The 17759-nt window shown below is 44.8% G+C and overlaps 1 long non-coding RNA gene, 1 other non-coding gene and 1 pseudogene across 2 annotated transcripts in view; 2 read left to right on the top strand and 1 right to left on the bottom strand.

The window, feature by feature from the left end:
• The window catches only part of LOC144485434 (uncharacterized), a 664084-nt gene that overhangs the window by 116817 nt on the left and 529508 nt on the right, over positions 1-17759 (top strand). The gene's annotated exons all lie outside the window — the stretch shown is intronic.
• On the top strand, positions 1883-1954 carry trnam-cau (transfer RNA methionine (anticodon CAU)). Its single transcript has one exon. It is a non-coding gene; the product is annotated as a tRNA-Met (tRNA).
• Positions 7652-8111, bottom strand: LOC144485408 (histone H2B pseudogene; annotated as a pseudogene).

Raw genomic sequence — 17759 nt, 5'->3', positions numbered from 1 at the left:
TCAAGACCTTAATTATACGGCCAGGAGAAATATTGATGTATCTGAACGTTTTATGTTTCAATTTTGTAGAATACATTCAATGCTCACAATGTGGTTTGCTCTGGGTTGGATAGATTGAGTGTCTGCTTTGTGAAACACCTGTCTTCAGTCAGAACAAAGATTCAAATCCAAGCTTAAACTGAAGTCCCAGCTCTAAACAAAGGAAACTCAGAATGTATTACAGGTGAGTTGGCTAAAATAGATTGGGAAACTCGATGAAGGGGCACGAAGGTGGATAGGCAGTGTCTGATATTTAAGGAAGAAATGCTTGCATTGTAACAGTTGTAGATTTCCTTCAGTCGCAAAAACATAACAGGAAAAATGACCCAATCATGGCTAATAAAATTAGGTATTATTAGATATGATGATGATTTTTATAAAGTTGAAAGAAAAAGTTGAAACCCGAAGGATTGGGAACAGTTTTTATTTCAGGAAAGGAGGACAAAGAGATTGGTTAGAGGGATAAAATGCTGTACGAGAGTGAACTTGCAAGTCGCTGACAATTGGACTATTAAAGCTTATGTTAGTATGTGAAAAAATATAACAAAGATAAATTTAGGTGCTTTGCATTCGGATATGGACAAATTTATAATGGAGAACAAGGAAATGGCAGCGCAATTAAATAAATGTTTTCATGCTGTCTTCATGGAGGAACACACAAATAACTTCCCAGCAATGCTCGGGAACCATGGTCTAGAAATTGGGGGGATTTAATATTACTAAAATATATAGTGCTGGAGAAATTAATGGGACTGAGGGCTGAAAAATCTCCAAAGCCCAATAATCTACATCACAGGGTTCTAAACGAAGTGGCAATGGGAAGAATGGATCCAACATTCTCTACATTCTTTAACAGTCTAAGCAGTTTGGAGAGTGGAAAATGTAACCCCTGAGCACAGTTTCACAGCAGAGAGCACAATTCCACAGCAGAGATCACAGTTTGACAGCAGAGAGCACCGTTCCACAGCAGAGAGTATTTTTCCACAACAGGGAAATGAGTTCCACAGCGGAGATCACAGTTCCACAGCAGAGAGCACAGTTCCACAGCAGGGATCACAGTACCACAGCAGATATCACAGTTCCACAGCAGAGAGCACAGTTCCACAGCAGGGAGCGCAGTTCAACAGCAGGGAGCGCAGTTCCACAGCAGGGAGCGCAGTTCCACAGCAGAGAACACAGTTCCACAGCAGAGAGCACAGGTCCACAGCAGAGAGCACAGTTCCACAGCAGAGATCACAGTTCCACAGCAGAGATCACAGATCCAGAGCAGAGATCACAGATCCACAACAGAGATCACAGATCCACAGCAGAGATCACAGTTCCACAGCGGAGAGCACAGTTCCACAGCAGCGAGCACAGTTCCACAGCACTGAGAACTTTTCCACAACAGGGAAAAGAGTTCCACAGCAGAGATCACAGTTCCACAGCAGAAAGTACAGTTCCACAGCAGGGATCACAGTTCCACAGCAGGGATCACAGTTCCGCAGCAGGGATCACAGTTCCGCAGCAGAGATCACAGTTCCACAGCAGAGATCGCAGTTCCACAGCAGAGGATCTATTTAGAAACGAGGAAGCAGAATTAAACAAGAAGAAGGTTAGAAACAGGAGACATCTTGGGATTTACATTAATGACCACTCAGTCCATTCTCCTTTGCCTGTGTGTGATCTTGTGTATCCTGACTATCTGTCGCTTCGTCTGTGTGTCTTTCTGTGTTTTCCATTCTTGGTGACAGTGGAATTGTGGCGCCAGGGGGAGCAGCCGAGCGCATGCACTCCAATGATGAACACGGAAGTGAAAACCTGTGACACATTCACAATAGTTCGCAGGCAATTTTAATTGTGGAGCAGAGTGGCGCAGCGGAAGCGTGCTGGGCCCATAACCCAGAGGTCGATGGATCGAAACCATTCTCTGCTATTACGTTTTGAACAACAGCAAAAATAATTCCTCAGCGGCTCCTTCAAAATGATTTGACATTTCCGCCCAGGATGCTGTAATTTTCTTCCGCTTCTCGCTCCTAGTTAACATTTGAATGAGCAACAGATCGCTGAAATGCCATTTACTCACACACGGACACAAGCTGTAAATGTTGCAAAGATACACAAGCCAAGGTTTTTCCCTTTCAGCCCGTTTCTCCCAAACAGCTGACACAGGCGTGATGATCCGAATGATCTTGAATTATTCACCATCACTCTATGATTGTCCGAATAGAAAAAAAGCTATTTTCTTCAATGAAAACAATCTAGTGAAGTTTAGACATATTAGCTGCACTATTTCTGATCTACAGGGCACCCTGCAGTAAGCCACCATGCTTATATGGGCAGCAGCGTCCTCCCTGTGACATGTACTATTGAGAAGGACAAGAATATCAGCACAGCGGACACAGCATCACGTTAAAAACAGAGTTAATCCTTATTTGGACAGAAATCACTATTTTTTTCTTAATTACTGGTTTAAAACATGAAATTCAGTTCCCAAAATCACCATAAACTGAGAAAGTGAAGTTTCCTTTCTTCAGGTTTGCACATTGCATACACATTGTATGAAATACTTTTTTCAGTCTCTCTGATTGTTCCCTTGATTCGCCTCTTCATAGCTGGACGGATTTTAACGTGTTCGGTTTACAACATATTTCACCCTTCTCGGCCTTACTTCAGGTCAAAACTGTGACCTGCGAGGGTCCTTTCTCCTCGCACTGAATGTCTGCCTCTAACATATTGTGGTCACTCAGTGTTTGATGTTTATTTACTGTCAGATTATTAATTAATCCTGCTCCTGCCTCATTACTGAAATTCGTGGAACCTTTTGTCTTGTGCTTTCCAAAGCAAGGTGGAGGGCAGGAGTGATTAAGTAATAAAATAATTGGTGCTGCAAGGCTAAAGGGAGTGTGAAAGGAACAAGTAACAGCAAACAGAGATGTGTCTGAAGGAGGTGTGAATTGAAGAATGATGAACAACTGCCAGCTGAAAGCAAAATCAAGAGAAAATCTAGATGAAAATAAAATGGATTCAATTATGACGGTTACTATCATATTAGAAATACGGGCAGGAGTCAGGCCATTCAGCCCCTCAGTCCTGCACCATCATTCAAGAAGGGAGGCGATGGTCTCGTGGTATCATCGCTCGACTATTAATCTGGAAACTCAGCTAATGTTCTGGGCACCCAGGTTCGAAACCCTCCACAGCAAATGGTAGAATTTGATTTCAATAAAAAGTAATTTGAAAATAAGAATCTAGTGATGGCGATGGAACCATTGTTGGAAAAATCCATCTGGTTCACTAATGTGCTTTAGGGCAGGAAATCTGATGAAATTACCTTGTGTGGCCTACATGTGACTTCAGAACGACAGCAATGTGGTTGACTCGATACGTGGATGGGTAATAAATGCTGGCCAGTGATACGCACATCCTATGAATGGACCAAGGAAAAAGATCATAACTAAAATAATTGTGGCTGCAATTCGACTTTTCGAACTTTTGCAGCAACCATTCACTCCCTTGTATAATCTGTCTAATTCAGCCTAGAACATATTCAATGATCCAGTCTCAACTGTTGTCTGGGGAAGGGAATTCCACTGACTAACTATCCTCTGAGATGAGATGAGAGTGACTGCCCTTGACATCAAAACAGGATTTGACCGAGTTCAGCATCAAGGATCCTCAGCAAAAGCAAAGTCGATGGGAATCATGGAAACCTCTCCACTGGTTGGAACTTGATCCAGCATAAAGCCAGATGGTTGTGGTGGTCAGTCATTTCATCCTCAGGAGACCATTTCCCGAGTTTGTCAAGTTACTGTCCCAGACCCTTCCACCATAAGGTCAGAATTGGAGATGCTCGCTGATGACTGTGCAATGTTTAGCACCATTCAGGACTCTTCAGTTACCGAAGTAGACGATTCCCAAATGCAGCAAGAACTGGACAGTATCCAAGCTTGGGCTGAGATGTGGCAAATAACAATCACACCACACATGTACCAGACAAAGACCATTTCCAGCAAGAGAGAATCTAACCATTGTCCCTTGACATTAAATGAAATTATATCAATATCTTTGTGATTACCTTCAATTGGACTAGCGATGTAATACAAGGGCTACAAGGCAGGTCAGAGACACAGAATCCCACGGTGAGTAACAAAGATCCTGACTGCCAAACACTGTTCACCATCTACCAGGCACAAATCACGAGTATGATGGATTAATCTCCACTTGCCTGGGTTAATGCAGCACCAGCAACACTCAAGAGGTTTGACACCATCCCGGACAAAGCATCCCTCATGATTGACATCCCATCTGTAAACACACATGCCCTTGACCACTGACACACAGTGGCAGCAGTACTTACTACCTCCAAGATGAGCTACTGGAACTCACAAATGTTCCTTCAGTCGCATCTTTCAAACCAAAGAGCACTACCGCCTAGAGAAGAACAAGAACAGTTGACTCATGGAAACACCATTAAATGGACCTTCCCCTCCAAGTCACTTACCATTCTCACTTGGGAATATATCGCTGTTCCTTCATTGTGGCTGGATTCATTCTGTATCTGTCATTCACTGGTGCAATATATCTGTACCATATGTATCTTGCATTTTTTGCTGCAGGATGCATGTTGCATCATTATTTGAACCTGTGTTTGGAACAGTAGTTGAGCAAGTCTATCAGTTACTTTCTGATACTGCAAGTGAATTTGGGACTCATTCTGAATCTCTTAAGAATAGCATGTGTGAACATTCAAAATATGAGCAGGAATAGACCACTCGAGTCTGCTCCTCCATTCTATAACATCATGGCTGATCTGATTTGAACATCGACTCCACACTCCTGCCTAACCTTAATACCTTTTACCTCTTTGCTTATCAACAATCTATCTACCTTTGGCTTAAAGACTCCATTTCAGTTAGCGTGTGTGTGTTTGTGTGTGTGACCATCAGTCAGTGCTATTGTATATGAATTTAAACACAATTCTGAATAGGAATCTTTCTGGTACCACACGAGTGCAGTATTCAGTATTCTCTGAAATTGTATGAGTTTGGCAGGCATTCTGATCTGTCACAAAGATGGAATATTAGGGTAGGATTTATGTTTCTCTCTCTGGTACCATACGTGATTTGGGGTTCATTCAGCATCTGAGTATATCTGCTGCTGTTTCTAAAGGGTGCAAATCATATGTATTGGTCAGACTGTCATAATGTGTGTGAGTGTGGGATCATTCTGAATCTGTCACTGGTACTCAGTGTCTGGGATACTGCTATGTAAGTGTTATAATCAGATGTAACTTTCAGTCCCTGGTGCTGTGTGTGCAGCATGAGATTCATTCATCTAACACTGAGCACATGTTTGAGAATTATCGTGTGTATGTCAGAGTCTATGACTCAATGTGAGCATGGGATTCATCATGTAATCTTCAATCTATTTATAAGTTTGGATTCATTCTATATAAATTTCCAGCAAAACAACAGGCCACTGATGTGGTAGGTTTGAAGCAAACAATGTATGTGAATTTCGGCCCAACATTAAATCTGTGTCACTCTGAACACAATTGTAAAAGATAATGTATCCTTCAATCTGATACTGGATTGCTATGCAAGCTTCACTCAGGTTGTTCACACTGATTTGATCTGTGACACTCAGCCTGATTCTGAGGAAGAATTTTGACATGAATGTAAAAGGAAACTCAGTCTGGAATTCATGTAGTATCGTCCATCTGGCTCAGTGTGAGTGGGGAGTTAGGATTAGTTAATAAACTATAGTTCAATTCAAAGTAATCAAATTGATGTTGTAACTTTAAGTTTCATAATCTGGGTGAGTTTTCAACTGGAATCTGAATTTGTATCTCAGGTTATACGAGCTCTCAGAATATCTCAATCTGAGAATGTATTTGAGATTAGGCTTTGTATCGAATGTATTTGTGAGGATACAAACTATGGGCCACTTTTAAACCCCTGATGTGGGTGGTATTTAACTCGAATCTCAGTGTACATTATTAAGGTGCATTGTGTAACTTTTAACCGAAAACCATTTGTCAGTTTGATCAGATATTGAATTTGGAGCTGTGGCTGCTCTATTGTGGGATTGACACAGTGATGATCCAATATTAGGTGAGAATTTGGACTGGGATTTATGGATCCCCCTATCAATGGCACTGAGTTTGATTTGATGTATTGGTATACAGTGAAAGGTATTGCTTCTTGCGTAAAACGGACGAATCATACCGTTCACAGAGTAGAGGGGAGAAGGAAAGGAGAGGGTGCAGACTGTAGTGTTAAAAATTCATTTAGCAGGCGTGGGGTTTGAACCCACGCAGACATATGGCCATTGGATCTTAAGCCTTAACCACTCGACCATTCTGGTACGAGAACGAGCTGTCAAATAGGCACATCATCTGTCTCTCCTGCTGTTTGGGTCTGTGGAATTGATCAGCTGTCTGTGTCTCTGAGCTGTCAGTGACAATGTACGGACTGTGTGTGAGAAGGAGTTGGCGACAATTTCCCCTGTAACTTGTGTGGAGGAAATATCACGTTTGTTTTGGATCTGTCAAACATTTGTCTGGGAAACAAAGTACATTTAATATCTCAAATCCAGATTCCGTCAGTTTAATCGCTATTAATAATCATTGTGAGCGGTTTGTGAGGCTGCAGCCAGACTCTAGCTCTGATTGGTCACTCACATTTCAATCACATTCTTAACCAATCGGAGTGCCAGGTCGAAGAAATGGGAGGGTTTGATTGGTTCACATTTTCAAATTGGAAAAACCCGCCAATTTCAGTGCAGAAAAAAATAAAAAATAACGGAACGCCTGAATGTTCAGGAAACTATTTCAATCTCACACTTTATAATCTGTTTATTGTATTTTCCCTCTCAGAATCCTGGCGCTATTGTAGGAACAGTTTGAATTTCTCAATCTCTTATCTATAACCCGCGGTAATCAGACCCCGTTCCGCAATTTAAAACGGAGCAAATCTCAGCTCAGTGAAAAAAGCAGAACCAAAGAGATCACCAACCAACTCCTTCACACAGGCTTCACAGGGACAGAGAGAAACGGCTGATTTCTGATCCTATCCCCTGAAAGCGGCCGAGAATGTTACAATGGGAAGTGCGGAGAGAATCCCTGACTCTATCCCGCCGGTGGAACAAGGCAGCTTTGTCACCGGAGAAGGAGGAGGGCCTGGGGGAGACAGATCTGAAAAGCGCTGCAATGGACTCAGGTCCTGTGTGTGCAGAAATCTCAGTGATTCCGCCCTCTGGGAAAGCTGCGGAATAAACAGATCAGCCCGAGAATAACCTCTTCATTCCCGCTTTTACTCTGTTCCGGGAGCGGCTCCCAGATCGCCCGAGAAAAAAATAATAATTTAATTCAGAGTCGTGAAACTCTGAATATAGTTATAATCAAATTTAAATAATTACCTCCTGATATTTTTTCTGCCCATTGTCCGTGACGATCCCCAGACTGGGATTTAAAATCTGCTCTCAGTTCAGTTTGATTGTCCCTTCAATGTGAAAGTGTGTGTGAGGGGCGGATATGAAGTCCCATTCACAGCATTCCGGAATGGGACGAATCTCTATCCTCCAGAAAGACATTTCTCATTCACTCAATAAGGGAAAAGATGGCGCAGCTTTTTCACAGAGATTGTGGGTGGCTCTTAAAAGAGCCGTTGTGTTTGGGGTGTTTTTCAGTCCATGGGGGAGTTTTACTTGGAGCTGGTGTACTTGGTCACCGCCTTTGTCCCTTCCGACACGGCGTGCTTGGCCAGTTCTCCGGGCAGCAGCAGGCGCACGGCGGTCTGGATCTCCCGGGAGCTGATGGTGCTGCGCTTGTTGTAATGGGCCAGGCGGGAAGCCTCACCCGCGATGCGCTCGAAAATATCGTTCACGAACGAGTTCATGATGCTCATGGCTTTGGAGGAGATGCCGGTGTCGGGGTGAACCTGCTTCATCACTTTGTAGATGTAGATGGAGTAACTCTCCTTCCTCGACTTTCGCCGCTTCTTGCCGCCCTTTGTTCCCGGTTTCTTAATCACTTTCTTCGCTCCCTTCTTGGGAGCTGGTTTCGATGTTGGTTTCTTCTCATCAGCCATCTTCAATTTCACGCAGAAAAAAAGCAAACCCCTTCCGAGCGCTGATTAAATAGACAGTCCCACAGAACTATGCTAATGAGGAATTGGGAAAGCAATGATTGTGATTGGACATTTTGAAAGTTATTACAGTCACTTATCAGGGATTCATTTGAGTGAATATGAAAACAGACCAATCTGATTGAGGTGGTTCCCCCAATCACAAGCCTCCTTACTAAATCAGGAAATACATTTTACAAAGAATCTCCAGCGCCAGTTTGTCAGTGTGTAAACATCCACCGGGAAATGTCCCCTGACTGTGGGTGTGAGGGACCGTTCTCCACAGAGGGACTGTGCGGGAGTGTGGGATTCCTTCAGGAACTGTGAATCTCTGGTAAAGTGTGTGAGTGTGGGATTTACTCACTCTCTAACACAGTGTGTGTGTGTGGGATTTACTCACTCTCTAACACAGTGTGTGTGGGGGGGATTTACTCACTCTCGAACACAGTGTGTGAGTGTGGGATTTACTCACTCTCTAACACAGTATGTGTGTGTGAGATTTACTCACTCTCTGATACAGTGTGTGTGTGGGATTTACTCACTCTGATACAGTGTGTGTGTGGGATTTACTCACTCTCTGATACAGTGTGTGTGTGGGATTTACTCACTCTCTGATACAGTGTGTGAGTGTGGGATTTACTCACTCTCTGATACAGTGTGTGAGTGTGGGATTTACTCACTCTCTGATACAGTGTGTGAGTGTGGGATTTACCCACTCTCTAACACTGTGTGTGTGTGGGATTTACTCACTCTCTAACACTGTGTGTGTGTGGGATTTACTCATTCTCTAACACTGTGTGTGTGTGGGATTTACTCACTCTCTAACACTGTGTGTGTGTGGGATTTACTCACTCTCTGATACAGTGTGTGAGTGTGGGGTTTACTCACTCTCTGATACAGTGTGTGAGTGTGGGGTTTACTCACTCTCTGATACAGTGTGTGAGTGTGGGATTTACTCACTCTCTGATACAGTGTGTGAGTGTGGGATTTACTCACTCTCTGATACAGTGTGAGTGTGGGATTTACTCACTCTCTGATACCGTGTGTGTGTGTGGGATTTACTCACTCTCTGATACAGTGTGTGAGTGTGGGATTTACTCACTCTCTGATACAGTGTGTGAGTGTGGGATTTACTCACTCTCTGATACAGTGTGTGTGGGATTTACTCACTCTCTGATACAGTGTGTGAGTGTGGGATTTACTCACTCTCTGATACAGTGTGTGAGTGTGGGATTTACTCACTCTCTGATACAGTGTGTGAGTGTGGGGTTTACTCACTCTCTGATACAGCGTGAGTGTGGGATTTACTCACTCTCTGATCCGGTGTGTGAGTGTGGGATTTACTCACTCTCTGATGCAGTGTGGGATTTACTCACTCTCGGATACAGTGTGAGTGTGGGATTTACTCACTCTCGGATACAGCGTGAGTGTGGGATTTACTCACTCTCTGACACAGTGTGAGAGTGTGGGATTTACTCACTCTCTGATACAGTGTGTGAGTGTGGGATTTACTCACTCTCTGATACTGTGTGTGAATGTGGGATTTACTCACTCTCTGATACACTGTGAGTGTGGGATTTACTCACTCTCTGATGCAGTGTGTCAATGTAGGATTTACTCACTCTCGGATACAGCGTGAGTGTGGGATTTACTCACTCTGTGATACAGTGTGTGAGTGTGGGATTTACTCACTCTCTGATACAGTGTGTGAGTGTGGGATTTACTCACTCTCTGATACAGTGTGTGAGTGTGGGATTTACTCACTCTCTGATACAGTGTGTGAGTGTGGGAATTACTCACTCTCTGATAGTGTGTGAGTGTGGGATTTACTCACTCTCTGATACAGTGTGTGAGTGTGGGATTTACTCACTCTCTGATACAGTGTGTGTGTGTGGGATTTACTCACTCTCTGATACAGTGTGTGAGTGTGGGATTTACTCACTCTCTGATGCATTGTGTGAGTGTGGGATTTACTCACTCTCTGATACAGTGTGAGTGTGGGATTTACTCACTCTCTGATGCAGTGTGTGAATGTGGGATTTACTCACTCTCGGATACAGCGTGAGTGTGGGATTTACTCACTCTCTGATACAGTGTGAGTGTGGGATTTACTCACTCTCGGTTACAGTGTGAGTGTGGGATTTACTCACTCTCGGATACAGTGTGAGAGTGTGGGATTTACTCACTCTCTGACACAGTGTGAGAGTGTGGGATTTACTCACTCTCTGATACAGTGTGTGAGTGTGGGATTTACTCACTCTCTGATACTGTGTGTGAATGTGGGATTTACTCACTCTCTGATACAGTGTGTGTGTGGGGGATTTACTCACTCTCTGATACAGTGTGTGTGTGTGGGATTTACTCACTCTGATACAGCGTGTGAGACCATAAGTTATCGGAGCAGAATTAGGCCACTCGGACAATCGAGTCTGGTCCGCCAATCATGACTGATATTTTTCTCTTTCCCATTCTCCTGCCTTTTCCCCATAATCCCTGGTCCCCTTATTAATCAAGTCTATCTATCTCTGTCTTAAAAAACACTCAATGACTTGGCCTCCACACCCTTCTGCGACAAAGAGTTCCACAGATTCACCAGTCTCTGGCTGAAGAAATTACTCCACATCTATTTTTTAAAGGATCGTCCCTTTAGCCTGAGATTGTGCCCTCTGGTTCTAGTTTTTCCTGATTTTGGAAATAACCTCTCCATGTCCACTCTATCCAGGCCTCACAGTATCCTATAAGTTTCAACAAGGTCCCCCCTCATCCTTGTGAACTCCAATGAGTGCAGACCCAGAGTCCTCAACCGTTCCTCATATGACAAGCTTTTCATTCCAGGGATCATTCTTGTGAACCTCCTCTGGGCCCTTTCCAAGGCCAGCACATCCTTCCTTAGATACGGGGCCCAAAGCTGCTCACAATACTGCAAATGGGGTGTGACTGGAGCCTTGTACAGCCTCAGAAGTACATCACTGCTCTTGTATTGTATCCCTCTCGCCATGAATGCTAACATTGCATTTGCCTTCCGAACTGCCAACTGACCCTGCCAGTTAACCTTCAGAGAATCTTGAACAATGACTCCCAATTCCCTTTGCGCTTCTGATTTCGTCAGCATTTTCCCATTTAGAAAATAGTCTATGCCTCCATTCCTCCCTCCAAAGTGCATAACCTCACACTTTTCCACATTGTATTCCATCTGCCACTTCTTTGCCCACTCTCCTCGCCTGTCCAAGTCCTTCTGCAGCCTCCCTGCTTCCTCAATACTACCTGTCCCTCTCCATATCTTTGTATCATCTGCAAACCTAGCAACAGAGCTTTCACTTCCTGCTTCCAAATTGTTAATGTATATGGTGAAAAGTTGTGGTCCCAGCACTGATCCCTGAGGCACACCACTCAACATCGGCTGCCATCCTGAAACAGACCTCTTTATCCCCACTCTCTGCCTTCTGCCAGTCAGCCAATCCTCTATCCATGCCTGGATCTTACCCTTAACGTGGAGATGCCGGCGTTGGACTGGGGTAAACACAGTAAGAAGTTTGACAACACCAGGTTAAAGTCCAACAGGTTTATTTGGTAGCAAAAGCCACACAAGCTTTCGAGGCTCTGAGCCCCTTCTTCAGGTGAGTGGGAATTCAGTTCACAAACAGAACTTATAAAGACACAGACTCAATTTACATGAATAATGGTTGCAATGCGAATACTTACAACTAATCCAGTCTTTAAGAAACAAAACAATGGGAGTGGAGACAGCATCAAGACAGGCTAAAAAGATGTGTATTGTCTCCAGACAAGACAGCCAGTGAAACTCTGCAGGTTCACGCAACTGTGGGCGTTACAAATAGTGTGACATGAACCCAATATCCCGGTTGAGGCCGTCCGCGTGTGTGCGGAACTTGGCTATCAGTTTCTGCTCAGCGACTCTGCGCTGTCGTGTGTCGCGAAGGCCGCCTTGGAGAACGCTTACCCGAATATCAGAGGCCGAATGCCCGTGACCGCTGAAGTGCTCCCCAACAGGAAGAGAACAGTCTTGCCTGGTGATTGTCGAGCGGTGTTCATTCATCCGTTGTCGCAGCGTCTGCATAGTTTCCCCAATGTACCATGCCTCGGGACATCCTTTCTTGCAGCGTATCAGGTAGACAACGTTGGCCGAGTTGCAAGAGTAGGTACCATGTACCTGGTGGATGGTGTTCTCACGTGAGATGATGGCATCTGTGTCGATGATCCGGCACGTCTTGCAGAGGTTGCTGTGGCAGGGTTGTGTGGTGTCTTGGTCACTGTTCTCCTGAAGGCTGGGTAGTTTGCTGCGGACAATGGTCTGTTTGAGGTTGTGCGGTTGTTTGAAGGCAAGAAGTGGGGGTGTGGGGATGGCCTTGGCGAGATGTTCGTCTTCAACAATGACATGTTGAAGGCTCCGGAGGAGATGCCGTAGCTTCTCCGCTCCGGGGAAGTACTGGACAACGAAGGGTACTCTGTCCACTGTGTCCCGTGTTTGTCTTCTGAGGAGGTCGGTGCGGTTTTTCGCTGTGGCGCGTTGGAACTGTTGATCAATGAGTCGAGCGCCATATCCTGTTCTTATGAGGGCATCTTTCAGCGTCTGGAGGTGTCTGTTGCGATCCTCCTCATCCGAGCAGATCCTGTGGATACGGAGGGCTTGAGAACCACAGGACGTTCCAAACTATTTTAATGCCGATAAAGTATTTTTGAAATGCAGTCACTGTCCAATTGCTGAACGTTTAAACTATCTGTTCGACGAAGTCAGAAATTCCCATCTGGGAATGGTGAATGAATGCTGCAGCTCTGTCTCTGTGGCGCCAAGATTGACATGTTGGACTGCTCGTCATTGTCTTGTGAGATGTTCAAAGGTTGTTGGTCCGAACCTTAGCGGAGTCAGGTTTTCGGGAAAAATCTGAAGAAAGAAGGAACTGCTGTGTCAGTGTTCTCAGATAAGTGAAACTGCCGCCTCGAACTTCATAAAACCCCACAGTGTGGAAGGAGAACACTCGGCCCCACGAGCCTGCACCGAGAAGAATCCCACCCAGCCCGTATCCCCGTAACCTCACATATTTACCGTGCTAATCCACCTGACACTACGTGCCAATTTAGCATGGCCAATCCAGGTAATACAGCAATAATTTTCATGGCTGACGATTCTGGAAAGACAAAATCTGCCACGATTGCCGCAAATGAAGCTGGTGTCTGCTTTGGAGCTTCTGAAACCACATGTGTTCAGAGTGACAAAATCCTGCCCAAAGCTGGTACCCTGATTTCAATTTTCATTTGATTGTCACATCGAGTTTCTCATGGGATTAGAATTATGGGAATATGGAATTGTGCTGGCCGACTCATCTCTCAAGACTTTGTGTCCATACTTCATCTTGGTCCCGTGAACTTCAAAACATTAAAGGAACCAACAGTTCACCCTCAATAAGGAGGCAAAGCAAATACACCACGCATGAGGTTGGGATTGTGCAGAAGACAATCGGTCAGCAGTCCATCGTTTTAACGACTCGGCCACCTCGTCACATGCACCGACCGCCATCATTTGTGATTTTAACACCCGTAAAAAAGAACAGATTACTCCAATAGGATAATGCTGTGTTTCTGCACTCTCGTTAATCTCTGTCTATCGCTGTTACTCTTCCATTCGATGTAAATCCACAGAATGTAAAGCGAAAGACAGTTCCCCTCTCTGGTGCCTATTTGATTTTGAATTCACTGAACATGGTAGTCGTGGTACACATTGGTACCAACGACATAGGTAAGGAAGGGATGGGGATTTAAAACAGGAACTTCGGGAGCTGGGCTGGAAGCTGAGAGCCAAAACAAAACATGTGGTCATCTCTGGTACGTTACCGGTGCCACGTGATAGCGAGTTGAGGAACGGGGAGAGAGTGCAGTTAAACATGTGGTTGCAGGGATGGTGTAGGAGGGAGGGTTTCAGATACGTGGATAATTGGAACACATTCTGGGGAAGGTCGGACCTGTACAAACAGGACGGGGTGCACCTGAAACAGAGGGCACCAATATCCTGGGACGGAAATTTGATACGGCTCTTCAGGGGGGTTTAAACTAATTTGTCAGGGGAGTGGGAAAAGGAGTTGTACTCCAGTGGACAGTGTTGAGGGTGGTGAGGTATTGGGGAAGGTATCAATGTCAAGGGTGGGAACCGGGAGACAGGAAGGTGGGTTGAAGTGTGTCTACTTCAATGCAAGGAGCATTCGGAACAAGGTAAATGAACTTGGCGTGGATTGGTACTTGGGACTACGATGTTGTGGCCATTATGGAGACGTGGGTAGAACAAGGACAGGAATGGTTGTTGGACGTTCCGGGGAATAGATGTTTCAGTAAGTGTAGGGAAGCTGGTAAAAGAGGTGGAGGAGTAGCATTGTTAATCAAGGATAGTTTAACGGCTGCGGAAAGGCACTTCGAGGGGGATCTCCACACTGAGGTAATATGGGCTGAGGTTAGAAATAGGAAAGGAGCGTTCACGTTGTTAGGAGTTTACTATAGGCCCCCAAATAGTAATAGAGATGTGGAGGAAGAAATTGCGAAGCAGATTATGGATATGTGTGGGGGTCACAGGGTAGTTGTCATGGGGGACTTTAACTTTCCAAATATTGATTGGAACCTTTGTAGGTCAAATAGTTCGGTTGGGGCAGTTTTTGTGCAGTGCGTGCAGGAGGGTTTCCTGACACAATATGTGGATTGGCCGACAAGAGGTGAGGCCACATTGGATTTGGTACCGGGAAATGAACTGGGCCAAGTGTTAGATTTGGTTGTGGGAGAGCACTTTGGAGATAGTGACCACAATTCGGTGTCTTTTGTTATTGCAATGGAGAGGGATAGGGCCGTAAGGCAGGGCAAGGTTTAGAATGGGGGGAGAGGTAATTATGATGCGATTAGGCAAGAATTAGGGGGCATAAGATGGGAACAGAAACTGTCAGGGAAAGGCACGAATGAAAAGTGGAACTTTTTCAAGGAACAAATACTGGGTGTCCTTGATAGGTATGTCCCTGTCAGGCAGGGAGGAAATGACCGAGTGAGGGAACCATGGTTCACGAACGAGTTGGAATGTCTTGTGAAAAGGAAGAGGGAAGCTTATGTAGGAATGAGGAAACAAGGTTCATATGGCTCGATTGAGGGTTACAAGTTAGCAAGGAATGAGCTGAAAAAGGGGCTGAGGAGAGCTCGGAGGGGACATGAGAAGTCCTTGGCGGGTCGGATCAAGGAAAACCCCAAGGCTTTTTACTCTTCTGTGAGGAATAAAAGAATGACCAGGGTGAGGTTAGGGCCGGTCAAGGACAGAAGTGGGAACTTGTTTATGGAGTCAGTAGAGATAGGCGAGGTGATGAATGAATACTTTTCTTCAGTGTTCACCAAGGAGAGGGGCCATGGTTTTGAGGAATAGAAGGTGTTACAGGCTAATAGGCTGGAGGAAATAGATGTTCGGAGGGAGGATGTACTGGCAGTTTTGAATAAACTGAAGGTCAATATGTCCCCTGTGCCTGATGAAATATATCCTAGGATTCTTTGGGAGGCAAGGGATGAGATTGCAGAGCCTTTGGCTTTGATCTTTGGGTCCTCACTGTCCACGGGGATGGTGCCAGAAGACTGGAGAGTGGCGAATGTTGTTCCTCTGTTTAAGAAAGGGAATAGAAATGACCCTGGTAATTATAGACCGGTTAGTCTTATTTCGGTGGTTGGTAAATTGATGCAAAAGGTCCTTAGGGTTGGGATTTACGACCATTTAGAAATATGCAGGTTAATCCGGGATAGTCAGCACGGATTCGTGAAGGGCAAGTCGTGCCTCAGAAGTTTGATTGAATTTTTGAGGAGGTAACTAAGTGTGTTGATGAATGTAGGGCAGTTGATGTCATATATATGGATTTTAGTAAGGCGTTTGATAAGGTCCCCCATGGTCGGTTTATGATGAAAGTAAGGAGTTGTGGGATAGAGGGAAAGTTGGCCGATTGGATAGGTAACTGGCTATCTGATCGAAGACAGAGGGTGGTGGTGGATGGAAAGTGTTCGGACTGGAGGCAGGTTGCTAACGGAGTGCCACAGGGATCAGTGCTTGGTCCTCTGTTCTTTGTGATTTTTATTAATGACTTAGAGGAGGGGGCTGAAGGGTGGATCAGTAAATTTGCTGATGACACCAAGATTGGTGGAGTAGTGGATGAGGTGGAGGGCTGTTGTAGGCTGCAAAGAGACATAGATAGGATGCAAAGCTGGGCTGAAAAATGGCAAATGGAGTTTAACCCTGAGAAATGTGAGGTGATTCATTTTGGTAGGACTAATTTAAATGTGGATTACAGGGTCAAAGGTGGGGTTCTGAAGACTGTGGAGGAACAGAGAGATATTGGGGTCCATATCCACAGATCTCTAAAGGTTGCCACTCAAGTGGATAGAGCTGTGAAGAAGGCCGATAGTGTGTTAGCTTTTATTAACAGGGGGTTGGAGTTTAAGAGCCGTGGGGTTATGCTCCAATTGTACAGGACCTTGGTGAGACCACATTTGGAATATTGTGTGCAGTTCTGGTCACCTCACCATAAGAAGGATGTGGAAGCGCTGGAAAGAGTGCATAGGAGATTTACCAGGATGCTGCCTGGTTTGGAGGGCAGGTCTTATGAGAAAAGGTTGAGGGAGCTAGGGCTGTTCTCTCTGGAGCGGAGGAGGCTGAGGGGAGACTTAATAGAGGTTTATAAAATGATGAAGTGGATAGATAGAGTGAACGTTCAAAGACTATTTCTTCGGGTGGATGGAGCTATTACAAGGGGGCATAACTATAGGGTTCGTATTGGGAGATATAGGAAGGATACCAGAGGTAGGTTCTTTACGCAGAGAGTGGTTGGGGTGTGGAATGGACTGCCTGCAGTGATAGAGGAGTCAGACACTTTAGGAACATTTAAGCGGTTATTGGATAGGCACATGGAGCACACCAGGATGATAGGGAGTGGGATAGCTTGATCTTGGTTTCAGATAAAGCACGGCACAACATCGTGGGCCGAAGGGTCTGTTCTGTGCTGTACTGCTCTATGTTCTATGTTCTAACATAACCCAGATGTAAAAGGCAGTAAGCATCGTGAGTTTTTGGCGGAACGACAGCGCGTCTGACTCCAAGATCAAAAGGTAACAGACAGAGAAAGACACACAGAAAAGCAGTAAGAGACTATCGGGACACACACACAATGACAGACAGAAAAGGTGCCGAACAAACCAGCAAGATACTGAGATGGAAAAAACTGATTATTTGTGAAAAGATGTTTTCTATTACGCAAATACAGGCCCTGTTTTGAAATGTATTTTCTGCTGTGTAACTGTGCTCTCTGCTGTGTAATGTTCTCTCTGTTGTGGAACTGAGACTCTGCCGTTAAGAGATCTTCACTGTGATTGTGTCAAATTTTTCCCTGTTGTGTTAATGTGTTCCCCGTTTTGTAAATATGATCCGTCTTGAGTGGAAGTTTTCTCAGCTCTGTAACGATGTTTTCTGTTGTGTCAAATGTTCTCTATTGTTCTATGAAGATGATTTCTGTGGGAAAACAAACGACGGGAATTTCAATGCCGCCGTCATTGAAACTAGCTTAAAATTGCAGACTTATTTCGGCCGAATGGATA

Source organism: Mustelus asterias, unplaced genomic scaffold (genome assembly GCF_964213995.1).
Source record: "Mustelus asterias unplaced genomic scaffold, sMusAst1.hap1.1 HAP1_SCAFFOLD_194, whole genome shotgun sequence".
Taxonomy (NCBI): domain Eukaryota; kingdom Metazoa; phylum Chordata; class Chondrichthyes; order Carcharhiniformes; family Triakidae; genus Mustelus; species Mustelus asterias.
This window is presented reverse-complemented; position numbering and strand designations above follow the sequence as displayed.